Genomic DNA, 16,853 nt, shown 5'->3' with positions numbered 1-16,853 from the left:
CAGTGCTTCTGATACGGATGACCTAAATTTTGCAACGTAACACGACGGCTGCAGGGCGCGCACGATTATTTTAATTATAATTACACGTAAACAAATTATGATATTAACATAATATTATCAGAAATGATAGTTGAAAAATTTTTTTGGGCAATGACTTTTACTCCTACAAAAATCAAGATCTAGCCACTATTTTATCAAAATTTGATGTCTTAAACGTTATACTGAAGCTGCAGTTGTAGTACCATGTAGTAAACATTTTTTCCTTGGATTCTAATAAAATCGACCTTGCTAATAATGATTATCCTATAAGATAAATAGGTAGGTACTTAATGAGACTATTAACTTGCAATTTGCTTAAAAATAACGTATTACGAGCATAAATATTGTATATAGATAAACACACGTGAGCGTTTTTGACAAATATTTTAAACACGTCTTAGCTTCTGATTATTGACGAGACACATATAGAAATCGCTAGTTTCACAAATTCAAACCCGTTTACCAACTACAACAATGTTCTATTATATGCATTGGTAAAATGTATAGGTACACAAAATAACGAAATAGTATATAGTATACGATAATAAACATTTTAACAACGAAACACAATAACAATGTCAATTGTTATACACCCCCATATGCGTAATAACGTATTTTTAATTTGATGCTCTGTCCTTTTGAAATAACATATTTACATAGGTATGATATTTCGCAAGAGCAAATTTTCATTAATATAACTATTATTAATTTCAGTAATTCCATTGATTTCATAAATTATATGCTTTTTCATCCTATAATACTCGGTTTATATTTTATAGTTAAATTTATATCATGTATTGCATATTATATTACAGTAACTAAACATATTTAACATAAAAAATAGATTGATAACAAGCCCAAGTATTGTAATAATATAATTTTCATCCTACTTCACGATAATGTCTCTTTTAAAAATGATGACGTGTTTTCATTTTGAATAACTGCTGATAATAGTTTATTTGAAAAATATCTAACCCAACCTAACCTATTACGGTAGAACGTATAAACTTAGTTACTAAAAACATGAAATGCAGTTAAGTAAGGACATATTATATACAACACAATATATCTATAAAAAAATAATTATAAGTTACTTTTTATTCAATTTTAACTTTTGAGCATTGAAAAATATCTTAGAATATGAAATAATAATAAAAACACAATATTTTATTCAATATTTTTTTTTAATTTATATTTTATCAACGTATCACAAAAATTAAACGATTTTGATAACTTCTTACGTTTAGTTTCATAGATCTTGGATTTATGATAGTTGAACCCTAATTAGGGGTATGTAATGAAATTGATGACTTATTTTATCATATTTTAATATAAAACTGTTTTAAGATTTATTTTATTTGTACTATATTTTATAGAGTAGACAAACAGTTGTATCATAACATTTACGTAGTCAATTATTTAAATTTAAATAATTTCAAAAATAATTATGACACTAAAATGAATGACAATAAGAAGAAGCATTTTTTTTTTTACACAATATTACATAATTATTAGATATTTTTGAATTGTGTTACTCATAACACTTAAATTAATTGTGTTATATTTTAAAATTAATTTCAATTTATATGAAATAACTATATTTTATTTATTATAAATAGGTGACTATTGTTCTATTTTTTGAACAATAAAATTAACCAAATCAATGTTGGTAATACTATTTTCTTTTTTCAAATTATTTAATATAATTGATGTGTAAAAGTATTCTTGAATTTTGCATTCACATTAAATATAATTTTTTAAGGTGATCGAATTTTCTTTAGAAATAATTATAAAAATAAATTATAAATTGAACTGTAAGACAGGCAAGCAGTATACATGATAATACTATTAACCATAGTAGTCACGTAGTTATAATATTATATATACAATGATACGTTATGTATTTGAAAAGTATTAGAATCAGCCTGAAAATCATGTTTAATTTTAAATATTTCTTGAAAAATATTGGCAAATTTTGATTTTAAATTCATAGTACGTGATTCATTTAAAAGTAACTTTACATTCCATAAAATCAGTTTATCTAATATTATCCTAAGAACTATTATGCGTGATGCTCATATTAAACAATTTGTGAAAGTTATATTATGATAATCTATTCTACATTAGTATTTAAATTGTTTCAAATAAAATATTATGTGTATTATGTAAGTATGTAACACTATTGTAAATCGTACTCATTAAATATTTAAATTGGTATAAATAAGTGTAACTCATATTTGGTGATAAAATGATTGATGAAAATATTGAGAAACTACTGTCAAAATCATCAACTTTAATATCAAACCTAAAATTATATGACGTGAGTTTTGATTAACGATTTAAAATAGTAATATTATACCTACTTCCTAACGGAACGACAGCAATAATAAAGTGTTACTCGACATATGCTTTTCCGAAGAACAAAAAATCGAAAAATGTCTATTAGAACTAGAAAACAGTTTACCTAACAGTAACAGCGTGTTTTTGGTGTCTACCCTGCAGGTCTTGCGTGCCTCATATAACTAACGGTTAGCGTTCATTCGTTAAAGTCCCGTGTAAACCCACTAGCTTACCGCGGTCGATGCAGAGAGAACGAGTTTTGATTTCCCATAGGTATAATAGTTGTGAAAGAGGTTGGATGTTCAGAGGTGGCGTGTCGCGGGTAGGAAATAAAGGGGAAACTATTTTTACCAACAGCCGTTATAATAATAGCAATAATAATAGTCATGATAATAATAATAATAATAATAATAATAATATAACGGTACTGAAGAGAGCGATTAGCGCGTGTAGAAATCGTAAAAGTGTGTAACAGCAATGGCGAATCATCGTCGATTTTACAGAAAACCAACGGTGGAGTGGTGCAGCTGCAGTTTTGTTCTCTATGATGCCGTGGCCGTCACTATGAATCTATCATTTTGCAGAATTGGTGCGCCGGTCGAAAATAATATATAATATGTATATGTGTGTGTGTGTGTGTGTGCAATAAACCGAGCACGGTCATACACGGGGCACGAGGTGTGACGATGTCGGACGGATTGCGGTGCGGTAAACGAGAAGCTTTTTGTATAAGCCGAGCGGCACTATTATACGTCATACACAATACTTTTGACAATGATGGAAGAGGTGTGCTCGAACATAAATGTTTAACGTTCACTGTTGTTGCTATTGCACGCGGCTGTTATTGCAGATCCGGAATAATTCACAAATATTTGTCCATCGAATTCGCTTTTATAGTCAGCCTTTTGCTACACTGTTCACCTCCACTGACACTGCCATAACCACTTCCACCATTTTCTCCAGTTCCAACAAATCGGCCACATCCACTGCCCCCCCCTCCCACTAAACACTTACTGTTGTAGTACGCGCTTTACATTTCACGTACAAATGTACAATACAAATACGACTACACGGGATATTGACTGTTGAAATAAAAATCTACATTATTCATTCCAGTTCTGTTGTTCTAAAAATATCTTGCAGCATTGCGCGTGAGCGCTTTAAGTTGCTACTGTGGTATAGTTTAATTGATCGAAAAGTAAATCACCCTATACACAAGAAATATACTTGCAATACTGTCTTTGTACATGATAGGACATTTTAAACAACATGTGTATATGAATACATTTTATTATATAGGTAGGTAGTTCATAACAGTATTTGACATGCGAATTTAAAAGAGTTGGTATACAAGAGTACAGAACGTTCATCCAATTAACAATTTATGTAAGGTTATGAATTCAGCCCAATCATTAAGATTATTTATGGGTGGTAAAATAATAATCATCGAAGAGAAAACATTACCCAACTTACTTTAAATTTCTGGTAACATAAATCTTGAAAAACATTATTATAATTTCAGAGTAAGTAATTGAATGCATTGAAAAACAAACTATTTATTTGGTTGCCCATAAAAAATGGTCCACAATATTTTCACATATTAGGTGATATTTGCGGTAAATGACGTTTTATAAAATTGTTGTAATTCAAAATATTCATAATATTTGAAATTAATCGTTTGTTATAGGACACACAAATACATTTAATGGTATATTATTATACAGTAAATTATTTTCTGAAAAATAAATTAAAACATCCATGAATGATAATTGGCTTACGGACTCGATATCATAGTTTTCAAATTTCTACTGATTTGTTAGGCATTAAAATAAAATTACTTTCATAATAATATTATGTTATGTGAATAGGATGTTTTATCAAGTTTGATGTTCTGGTCTATTTATGTCACCTTAGTTTATCGTATAATAATTGGTTCATATATTATTGTGTTTCAAAGAGCACTGTTTCTTCTGGTGGTTCAAGCGTCATAATATATATATATATATATGATAATATATAATAATATATTATATATTTATATATATATATTATATATATAAGATAAATGTATCTAGATCCGGTTTCGGAAGGTTGATTCACGGGAAGAGTTTACTATGCAGTTATCTTTAACATTTGTAGTTGTAGAGAGCTCGAAAATGGATTACTAGATACCGTAAAGAAGCGTTTTAGACTTTAGAGTGAAACATCGGTTCTTATATAAAATGCGAAACCATGGTACGCCATTATTATTATATCACAATTACAAGTCAAGTCATCTTAGATTGCTTATAAATTATAAAATATTAAATAAGTTTAGAAAATTAAAACAGTATTATACGAGTTCTTGACTCTTAATATTTTATTACCCTATAAAGTACCTTGAAGGCCAATATTGATTTGATTTAAAAACTCGAAACGGTATATTTTTAGTATAATCATATTTCGTTTGTGTTATTGGTTTTTGAATATTAGCTAATACAACAGAAGTTTAATTTTAATAAACCGCAAACACATGTGTCAATACAAAATACAAAATTACGACGGATACCTCCTAAGACTGTGAGGAACGCTTTGAAGGAATTATGTATCAGCATTTTATTGTCCTCACCAATCTCAACTATCAGTGCAATGGTAGACTGACATGCCCACCGAAAATCAAAATAACATCCTCCGTTTACGTGGTTGACTATGTCTATTAATTATGTATACCAGGTAACCCATGGAATAAGCTACAAAAACACATAAAATGATAAGTAAACATTGATGTCAAAGTAGCGTGATTCTAGTGTATTTTAAAAGATTGTATAATAATATTATATTGTACGGGTTAACGCCGTCGTTTTCTAGCATCGCGTTTTTAGTTTACACGCTGTATATTATTATAATGTTATTTAGCAGCACGTTGCACGAGCATAATAATAACAATATAACAGCATACTATTTTTATAAAAAAATAATAATAATATAACAATATTATAGGTAGGTACTGGCATATGATTCTAATATTTTGAATGTTACGACATCGGCGACGATGGTTTCTGTCGTAATAATAACGATACGTTTTTATTATCTTTGATGATATGATTATGATTATTATTATTTCTATTATGTTCTGTAAAAGGGGCAAAAGGTTAGAGGTGATTACTAAAACTATACATACCTTGTCATCGGACGCCAACTTTACTACGCTAACTGTGCAGCTATTCGAGTAACTGTATACGTCTAATCACGGTAGCGTATCATCGCTCCTCCAACGGCGACGGCGCATTTTATTTTCATCGCTAATTTACTATTGAACTTTAGGCGGATCATTAAACGCGGTTCACTGATGGTAATTATCCCCTTGGATTCGTTTAAACAAATGTTGTTTGTGTGTAACGTCCCCGGTGGTGCAGGCCGTTATTTATTGTAATCGGACTTGGCAGCGACCTGCAGCCGGTTGGAGGCATGTCGATGAACAAGCAACCGATCGACTGTGAAACAAAAACAAATACAGACGTGAAAAAAACACCGATAAACAAAATCGTATTACCTACCTTCCTATAATTATAATAGTATAATATAACCACTTAACACTGTTTAATTTTCACCACGGTCACCTTAAATTATGTTTTAGGTATCTACCAGGATTTATAAAGAAGAGTATGTAATAAATAATAATATAATACGATGTCGTGTGTGTCACGGTGACGGTGAAACAAGTGCAACACATGTAGTTGTATAATAATAATAATTATTATTATTATTAATAATCATATAAGGTTTTCCGCAAAAATGAAATAATTAATGTGGAGGACCAGAGCACTAACCCCACGGCCACTTTAGATTAGTACGAACACTCGAGGGACATATTTTGTATAGATATTAATAGCATAACAGACTACTACCACGGACGAGTTGTTTTAAAGGGGTATGATATAATTTTATTATTATTAAAACTGTGACAATAAAAATATCATTATTTTTAAAACGTTTTGTTTTTCTCCATTACCTCTTGAGATTATTTTAACAGCATAGTATGGTATAATATTATTCAGACCAATACCGTGAATTGAAATATAATATGCACAGCTGAATGCGCGATGAAAATAAAATAAAACAAATGCAAACTCCATTCACTTGAGTGTGAAGTAAACTGTACTTTACCCTTTCACTGCTATACTATTTATGTTTTACAATTTATAATATATTTTTATTTAAAAGTAATGCACTTAGTACTTCCATAATTATTTTAGAAAATGTAAACATATGATGGAAGAAAAGTTACGTACCAATCTAATTTCATAGAATGCAGCGATATACTATAACGAAATATTTATTTCTTTTTTTTAAATGAGAGTAATTGTTTATGTATTTTATATGAGCTTTTAAATAAATTATATTGATTTTTTGATTTATTCGAACCAGTTTATTGAATTCTTGATATGGTCCGATTTGCATTGATCCTATAGTTATATAATGACTTTCGTAACTTGTGCCAGTAGCTCAGAAGTTAGCGTTTATCAGCTGCCATCCATTTATTTGCACAACGTTTGGTTGGCAACTATTATTTTCGATCCGACAAAATAATAATTGTGAACTAGTAGTTATCTAAGTAATTGCATCACGGACAATTGAAAGTGTTTCATTTTGTTGATGAGAGTTTAAAATTTATTTTTCATTAAATATTTTGGCACAAATACATGCATCTTGTATTGTGGGCTATTTTGTAAAATCATTGCTGAATTTCAAATTTGAAAAATAAATTAAAATAGTCATTAATACCGTTGATTTTTCTCCACAATGCCATTAGTGTTAAGATATGATATTTGTAAATATAAAAAATTATGATTTGATAGTAGTTATTATAATTAAATTATATCCCATTTATTAATTTATTTTTTGATATATGTAAAAAGCTCATAGTTATAATTTATATGAGATATATTGTATTAACCCAATTTTTACGTGAATTGCATTTATAGAAAACAGAAAATAACAGCAATAGGTATATTCAACAAATATTATGCTAATACTTAATAAGAATAATAATAAGTACATTAACCGTAAGTTATTTTAGTAAAATCTCTAAAATAATTCTAGGCCTTTAGATTTAAATTTTAAATTTTTCTTCTATATGATACTTTTTATTTTTAATCGTACATATAAATATATATACATATATACATATACATTGTAAACATAAGCCATTGCGATTAAAGCGAAATAATTATTTGCATGTATTTATTGTTACTAAATCTATGTGTTAATAATATTATTGTTTGGAGATTGACGGCTGTAATAAACTGGATGATATTTGCTATGGATTGAGGGAGATTGCTTAGTATTCTCTATATAATATTATGTTATACCAAACCACTCAAAAATTTTCTTACAACTAACTAACACTATATTTTCTTCAATCAATTCCAACTAATATATGAACTTATTTTTACAACATTGTGCAGGTATTGATAATTGAATTGACATCATATAGGTCAAACAATTATTTATTTAATATAATATTTCAATAAAGTTATTACTATAACTATTATAATTATATTATATCTTAAGACAGTGAATTCATTATAAATTATAATATATATATTTAGATTCTGAGCGGAGCCAGAAATGTATTGGTTTTACAATGATGTTTGTTCCTTTTTCTTTTTTATTCTAAACACTTTTTCTCCCTTTTAACTTGGTAAAAAGTATCAAGTGTAGCATCTTTTCTGAAAGGTAATGTTCTTGAGCTAGTACTTTAAAGCGGTCATTTTTCGATTTTCGAAATGGTACTCGAAATAAAAGTGGTTAAACGAGAAAAAACGTACGATTTCACGATTTTATAATCTTAAATAATTACAGACGACGTTTTTTTTTTTTTTTTAAATTATAACAATACAATTATACAATTAATATAGTATAACATATCCTAGATTTAAAAAACCGTCTCCACTCAGAATCGTTTTTCATATACAATTATATTACATCATTGAATTTAAAGTTAATACCATTCATTCAGTAACCCACTTGTAACCTACTGTACAGCAGTCTGCAGAGTCGCATACACTTACCCGCTTTTTTTTGAATTAAAATACAAAACGACTATAGAGAACAAAAGAGTAATGAAATTATATAATAACGTTTATTCATATTTGCTTTGACAAAATATTATCTATTGTTTTGTGTTTCAAGCCAATGTAATATTTTAATATGGTGATATAAAATATAACGGTAATATCAATATCGAATAAATGTATTTAGTAGTTGCTTCTAGACATTGTTCTAGAATTTTATACGACTTAATTGGAAATTATGAAGTGTAATTTTAGATAAATTTTTAATTTTAGTCTGAATGATATTATTATTATTGTAATACACCGCAGTGAAGTTAAACATGATAGTTTTATCCTTATTACACAAACATACTTGACACATATGGAACTAACAAAATAAATATTATCATGACCGGTGGTTGGAAACAAGAACAGACAACCACTATCGGTGAATCTTAAGTTCATCCCTCTTATTGTAAATTAATGTCTGTGCACACGTTAAAATATGGTATAAAAACGGAAACTATTATATCTAATGGAACTCCAATTGATCGTGTAAAAACCCTATCTTCGCTGGTCTTTGTGTGTGTCTCATCCACTGCGACTCGTTTCAGACAATTATTATTATTAAACTTTTCAATCTTGAGAGTTGCACTGTAAACTTTTTTAGCGACCACCACGATTGTTACCTTGACGGTAGTTTAATCGTGAGGAGGACGCGATGATGCTTTATCCGCAAATCCACCAACACAAATTATTAAGTATAAACCAATAATACGGTAGCCATGTATTACTATTATTATTAGATCTCTAAAGATCTGTATGAATGTATAATAACAATAATACTAGTAATATAATATAAACCTTGTGAATTTAAACCAACCTAATGTACGACGTCATAAATGTCAAATGTCCATTATCCGACCGTTGTTGTATTACCTATTAATATTATTATTATTATTATTATTATTATTATTATTATTAGTGTATATAGGTTCACGATTTCCAAAGCGTTTTTAATCATTTCATGTCACGTTTGAAATCATTCTGGACCGATCAGCAAATCCCTCACATTTTGGAACACATTTCATTTCATGTTGTACAGTTGGAATGACAAGGCATCACTGGATTGTTTTTATGCCCAGAAAACTCGCTATTTTGTAGGTATCTACATGTGATTATATTATAGCAGGTCTCAGATGCCTTTTAATATGACTCAAAACGAATTTAATTAAAAAATAAAATAAAATACATTTTGCCGTAAATTAAAACTATTATTATTAGATATATTACACCAATATGAATTTAATGTCTCCATCATCGTTGTCTTGAATTCGTATTACATTTTTATATATCTAAATAGTTTTAATAATATGACCACTTGTCCGACTTTGAGTAATCCGATTTTTTTTTAGGTAAAGCTTATAATTATATTGATTCAGAATGCAATAAAAAAAATGTAATCATTTTATTGTGATCGAATTAAAAACGATAGTAAAATGCCAATAACTGATCTGTATTTTTTTTTTAGAGTGCCGATATAAATAAATTAATACTTGTTGTATGGATCATTATAGACAGTGAAAGTTATTTAAATTTAATTATAATATAATATTTGTAATTGAAAACAAAAATGTCATAATAAAATTCGTTTACAGTTAAATAAAAAAATAATACGAATTGTCAACAATCATTGTCCTCTTAATATATCAATTATACTACTAATTTATTTCCATTATGCAAAATAATTACTTTTTGTTTATTTTTCATTATTCTTATTGGACGGCGCATTGGTTATGCAATTTACCTACACTTATGCGTGTTTTACATCGAAAGAAAATATTATAAATTTCGATTTTATCAACATTTTTTTAAGATATTGATTAAATAGCAAAATAAATTATTATAGTTTGTATAATATTATAAGATTATAAGAAAATTATTTTTGATATTTGTCAACAGAAAAACGTTAAACTAAGTAGGTATATAGAATGATTCTGTTCATGAATTATTTCAAAAAATAATTAATATTTTTTTAATGGTACAAAACGTATATATATAGGACAACTAGTTTATCAGTTATAAGTATTTCAAGTTTAAATGAACAGAGTGAAGTGATACAATGTTTTATCGACTCGACTGTTCCGCTCATCAAACCTTTGAATTTTTATTGCCCATAAACCACTACTCCTAATTTAGATTTTAGATTCTGAGCGGAGCGATGAATGTATTGATTTTACCATGATGTGTGTGTGTTTTTTTTTTTTTGTGTCTGTCATCACGGTTTGGGGCAGTAAAAATGTATCGATTTTTGACTTCAGTACCTAGTTCGATCAGAAAGTGAATCTAGTTGGTACTTTGGGGGGTCAAAAGTAAAAAATTCTTAATGCTTTTCTAAATAATCGAGAAAAACAAACTAAAAATTAAGGGGAAAACGGGAAATTTTACGCACACTCATTTTTCGACAAAATCGATTTTGGTTTTTGATGTAACTTTAAAACAAATGACCATAGATACAAGAAATTTTCACCGAATGTTTATGTAAATATATTCTATCCACCATGCAATTTTCAGAAAATTTTGACTTAAGTTGAACTATTCATAGGCATTTGAAATTTTCGATAATTATTAGTTTTTTTTTTTATTAATATCGATAAAAATTTATTTGTTGGGCAGAAAAGCTTGAAAATTTAATACAAGGCTCTTAACATATTGTTACAATAGCAGTTGAAAAATAAAAGAAATTCATAGTCACAATTTTTTTTTATAAGCATTCAAAGTTTGAATTTTGACAAAATACGTAAAAATCACGAAAATTCACAAATTATTTTAAGCTAGAAATTCATAAAAAAATTCATTTTTAAATCTAAGATTTGAAAATTAAATTCAAGATTCCTTACAAGTTTTTCAATCTTTATCACAAATAAAATTACATCGGAAATTCAAATTAAATTTTTATGAGCATTTGAAATTTAAATTTTTACAACATTGAATTTTCGCTTTTAGCGATTTACTTATTTTGGTGTAACTCTAAAACAAATGCCCGCAGATACTTGGAATTTTCACTGAATGTTTATAATATAGGCATTTTAAATATTTAGATTTGTTTTGAGCTGTTTACTGACATTTTAATTTTTCAACTTTTTTAGTTTTTTTTTCTATAAATATCGATAAAAATTTATTTGTTCGGTAAAAAAGCTTGAAAATTTAATACAATGCTTCTAACACATTGTAACAATAGCAGTTGAAAAATATTAAAAATTCTTTGGCATGATTTTTTTTTTATAAGCATTTAAAGTTAAAATTTTGACTAAATACGTAAAAATTACGGCAATGTTCAAATTATCTTAGATAGAAATTCATAAAAGTTTTCCTTTTTAATTCTAAGATTTGAAAATTTAATACAAGGCTCCTAACATATATTTACAATAGAAGTTGCAAAATAAAAGGAATACATAGTCACAATTTTTTTTTTTAAGTATTAAAAGTTTGAGTTTTGACAACATATTATGTAAAAATCACGAAAATTCACAAATTATTTTAAGCTAGAAATTCATAAAAAATTTTCTTTTTAAATCTAAGATTTGAAAATTTAATACAAGATTCCTTACAAGTTTCTCAATCTTTATCACAAATAAAAAGTCTACCTTTGTATATAACAAACTCTAGAAAAAATGTTTTAATTAATAATTTTATTTAAATGCCAATTAGTGATCTACCAATGTAATTTTATAATAATTATTATCAAATTGTTATTTATAAAAATATTAAACCAAAAAAATAGAGCATAGAAACAAGTAGGTATGCAATAATTTATCTTAAATTAATATAATACTATAGTAATAATATTATACATAACATCATAGAGTAAACTAAAAAAAAAGAAAAACATTTATCTAATGTGATTTTATTTTAAAAAAGAATATCAAAGCTGTTTAACAGTTAGGTATACATCAATGCAATGGACACGTGTCTTGGATTATACTACAAATGAAAATTATACTTCAGTGGAAAAAATATATTTCCCTAGTAAAATATTTTTAAGACGCCTCATGTCAAATGGCAAACATACCCCCAGGAATAGTGTGTTTTGCCAAGTGAAAACCATAATATGAGACTGAAATTCTCACGGTACAAGAAAAATGTGAAAAAAAAATGGAATAAGCAATTTCTGTGACCACAAATAAAAAACCAAAGCATGAGACCTTCGGCTAAATTTACTAGCTTGGGAGATAATAAATAAGAACACTAAAGAACACGGGAATTGAATAATACAAAAAAAATACATAATATTGAACTCTTCTCAGTGTTTTCATAGTAAGATTTTTATATTACAAACAAAAAAAAGTATAATTAAAAATATATAGCAGCACTACTCTGTTATAAAAAGTTTATGCAGTCAGATTAATTTAAAAACTAAAATAATTTGTCACATTTAATTATTGAGTTGCTTATTTATTATTTTTTATGAATGTTACTTTAAATAATTAATATGACTATTACATTGAATATTCCAGTCTACCATAAATTCTAAAGTCATAATATTTCGATGAATTAATTATCTGTATTAGTAATATTCGTGGTTACAAATATGTTTATTTTAATTGTTAATCTAAAACAAAATATTTATAAAATCAATATTAAAAATACCAATGAGTAGGATACAACTCTAATGGATGTGTTGATCTTGAATTATATTATGATAGTGAGATTTTAAGCGATTTAAAAATGATTCTGATAACTTTTTTGTAACATTGGTTACCAATCTAGTATTTGAAAAATAGCATCACAATATTTACAATGTTAGTTTTTTATTTTTATTTTTATTTTTTGAGTTTCCGATTATTTTAAAAGGTGGCACTGAACTTTTTTCTATTTCGGCCTCCTTAAAGTACCATCAAGATATAATATATTGCCAGAAATCTCTTTTAAAGCTTATAACAGGAGTTTTTTTTACTAGAAATAATCTTCTGACACAAAACAAAAAAAATCATAACATATTTCAGTGTAAAATCAATACATTCGTCGTTTCAATCAGAATCTAATTGCAACACAAAAATATGAGTGTAATACCTACTGGCTATTTCAATATTTATATATAAAGTTCAAAAGTTATATAAGTCTTATATTATTCTATATGATCTCGATTTATAATAGACAAAGCCAGAAATTTGAGCTATATAATATTGAAATCAAAAACAAATAAATTTAAAATACACATAATACATAATATATTATCTTCTATTTTAGGAAAAACTGGATATTTATTGATTTTCTTACGCATATATTTTAATATTTTCTAAAAAACATCGATTTTTAATTTCTTAAGCTGTGTATTTTAATAATATTATTAAATATAAAACTCTATATGATTTAACGTAGGTATTTATTGGTATTGGTGCTGTCGACTATTAAATTAACGGCAACGGTACGATGTGTATTTATCTCTATCGCATTAATTTTTTTATGTACTAATTGATATTTCAAATATATTTAAAAAAATCATTTTTCCCAATATTTTAAATATTAAACATTTATTTTTCCATATTTTATATTTATTTTACTGCAAATTAATAACAGTGAGATATCGTTTAATTCGTCTCATACATTACACCTCATTATTGACATTAGATACCCTTCATTAGCTCCTATAACTTCCAGGGCCTATCTATGTATTTTTCGATGCATTATAATATTACAGAGTTTTATCTAGACGTTAATTTTTTATTTAACCTAATATATAGTATAAAACAACTGTTTTTAAAGTTTTAAATATTCGATTTTAACTCAAAATAACAGAAATCTTGTAAGCAGGGACTGGAACCTTAAGGCTTTTTTCGGTTCTAGTTCCGGTTCGGTTCTTAAAAATAAAAAATAATTGGTTTCGATTCCGTATGTGGTTCTTAAAATTATAATATAAGGATTCCGGTACCGGTTCCGGTTAATTCCAGTACTTACTGGTTCTAAAAAATGCAAATTTCTAAACGTTATCTATTTTTGATTAGGTGATTTTTTTTTTAATAACAAACCTAGGTTGGTATCTAATTATTATAAGCAACGACTGTTAACTTCCATACAAATTTAAAATTTAAATATTGTAAAATAGCCATTTTACCAACATTCAAAAAACATCAAATTACAGTATGACCATACGAAAAATATCAAATAAGTTGTAAATTATTCGTATGTTACCCATATAATGTCAATGTGTGAGTGTATGACTGTGTTTGTGTGCGAGACTGTGATGGAGTTATAAATAACTATATAAATATTATTCGTAGGTATTTTGTAAACATTTGTAGAAAAACCCATAATTGTTGTTCGACTATCCACGTTATATTGCTCATTATAATGAAAAATGCAACCCGCATAATATGTGTAAATTAATCATAGTCTATCATAATGCGAATATACTACTGTTATTTCGGGTTAAAAATTTAAAATACCATAGATGTACAAAACAAAAATATTTCTACAAAAAATAATTATTTGATTGTAACAAAATCAATTTAAATACAATATTCAGTTATTTGAAATATCGGGCTTTATCTTAGAACAGATAAAAGCCCTTAAAGAACCGAAAAACTTATTATTTATTAATATAGGGTTCCGATTCTAATACGGTTCTAAGTATTTTAAAATATCGGTTCCAAATAAGGTTCCGGTTCTTAGATTTTCTCCAAGAACCAATTCTTTCGGTTCCGGTTCCAGTCCCTGCTTGTAAGAGTATTTTTCCATAAAAAGTAAAAACTCTAATAGAATATTATTATTAATATTTTTTATCTGATGTTAATTAGTTGTGTATTTGAAAATTTGTATTTTTTTAAGTTTTAACTTAATATGATCATTAGAAAACATAATTATTGTTTTTAACAATTAAATAACTTTAATCTACTCAAAATATTTTAAAATAAACTATAGTTTAGAATTTAAACGTACACTAAATTATTAGTGTGTATTTTAAATAGAACAATTATACATAAACACAAATAATAGTGAAATTAATTGTGAAGCTTTGATAAACACATTAAAAATAATATACAATTCTTTAATTTTGAAATAACAATTCAGCTATCGTCAAATCTACAAAAAATCAACTATAAAAATAAATTGATATTCTTAGAATTTAACCAAGAAGTTTGAAGATAATTTTAGAATGCCATGAACATTGACTTAACGTTATATTAAAAAAAAAAAAAAAAACAATTTGTACGACAGGTTCAATTAAATGCAATACAATCTAATGTATTTCTAGAAATCTACCAATAATATCATTATTATTTTGAATGAAACTTAATGAAACTCAAGAAATTTAAATTGAATTATAAACCTGAATATATTTTATTTCCAAATGTTGTGACTCCAAATATATATATCATATATGTTACAAGGTAATTGATTAAAGTTTCTCCATTCATTATTTTTTTGAAGTTTGTTGCAACATAAATTTTAATTTTATATTCTTTGGGCCGAATATTATTTTATGTAATTGTATACTTAATATTCAAATTTCAAACGGTAAGTTAATTCCTCATAAGTTTTTTAAGTTTATATTAATGGTGTATAGTGGCACAGAGATACTATGCGAATTTAAATACTCATAAGTTATATAACTTTACTAATTAACTAATTGTTTGAAATTCAATTTTCGTGTATACAATAATTATAAATCGACTGTCTTGTATATATTATAATATGGTAGTATTGATTTAATGTGAACGAAGATTCTGATACTCTGATGTACAGTTTAATAATGTGTTCGAAATTAATTTAGAAGGTATAATAATATCACCGACTTGAGATATGATGGTAGTTAAGTACATTGGTAAAAAATGTAATTAATATAATATTTCAATCAAATGAACAAAATATGTAGTATTTACAGTCTAAAATAAATAAAGTTTTATAAAATAGCTTATTATTATTTTATAAAAGAGTTTTTAAAATTCAAAGTTACAGAATAAAATAAAAATAAAGATGTAATACGGTTAATAATTATTATAATAATATAATCTAATATTGTAATAAACGTACTTGATAGAGTAAAAATATTTTGATGAGATATAATATACGTAATGACGAAAAACGGCGAAATATTATTTTTCATCATCCTCACAGATTTACAAAAAAGATTTATTCGTATAATCTAGAACGCTATTGTTATATGTAATCGCCAATGTTCATAACTGAATATCCATATCTTGTACCATTTTAGTAACAGGACATTTTTATTTTCAACATGGATATAAAATATTGCAACTAAAGATGAACAATTTTCTAAAATCACCACAATGTAATATATTCAGAAAAAAATGGCTGTCTATTCTTATCAGAAAATTCAGTGTCTATACGTTGTTATTGATAAAACTGGAACAGTAAATATTATTATAAAAATCGTAATATTTTGGACTTTAGTTTACCATTAAAATCATAATGCCA

At 26.5% G+C, this 16,853-nt stretch overlaps 1 protein-coding gene across 3 annotated transcripts in view; it reads left to right on the top strand.

Annotated features, from left to right (window-relative positions):
• Positions 1-16,853, top strand: part of LOC107168447 (opioid-binding protein/cell adhesion molecule-like) — a 337,823-nt gene that overhangs the window by 255,064 nt on the left and 65,906 nt on the right. The window lies entirely within an intron of this gene.

The sequence above is a fragment of the Diuraphis noxia genome, unplaced genomic scaffold, assembly GCF_037042655.1.
Source record: "Diuraphis noxia isolate RWA-SAM2 unplaced genomic scaffold, SU_Dnox_SAM2 contig0003, whole genome shotgun sequence".
NCBI lineage: Eukaryota > Metazoa > Arthropoda > Insecta > Hemiptera > Aphididae > Diuraphis > Diuraphis noxia.
The sequence above is the reverse complement of the archived record's forward strand: the minus strand, read 5'-3'. Positions and strand labels throughout refer to the sequence as shown.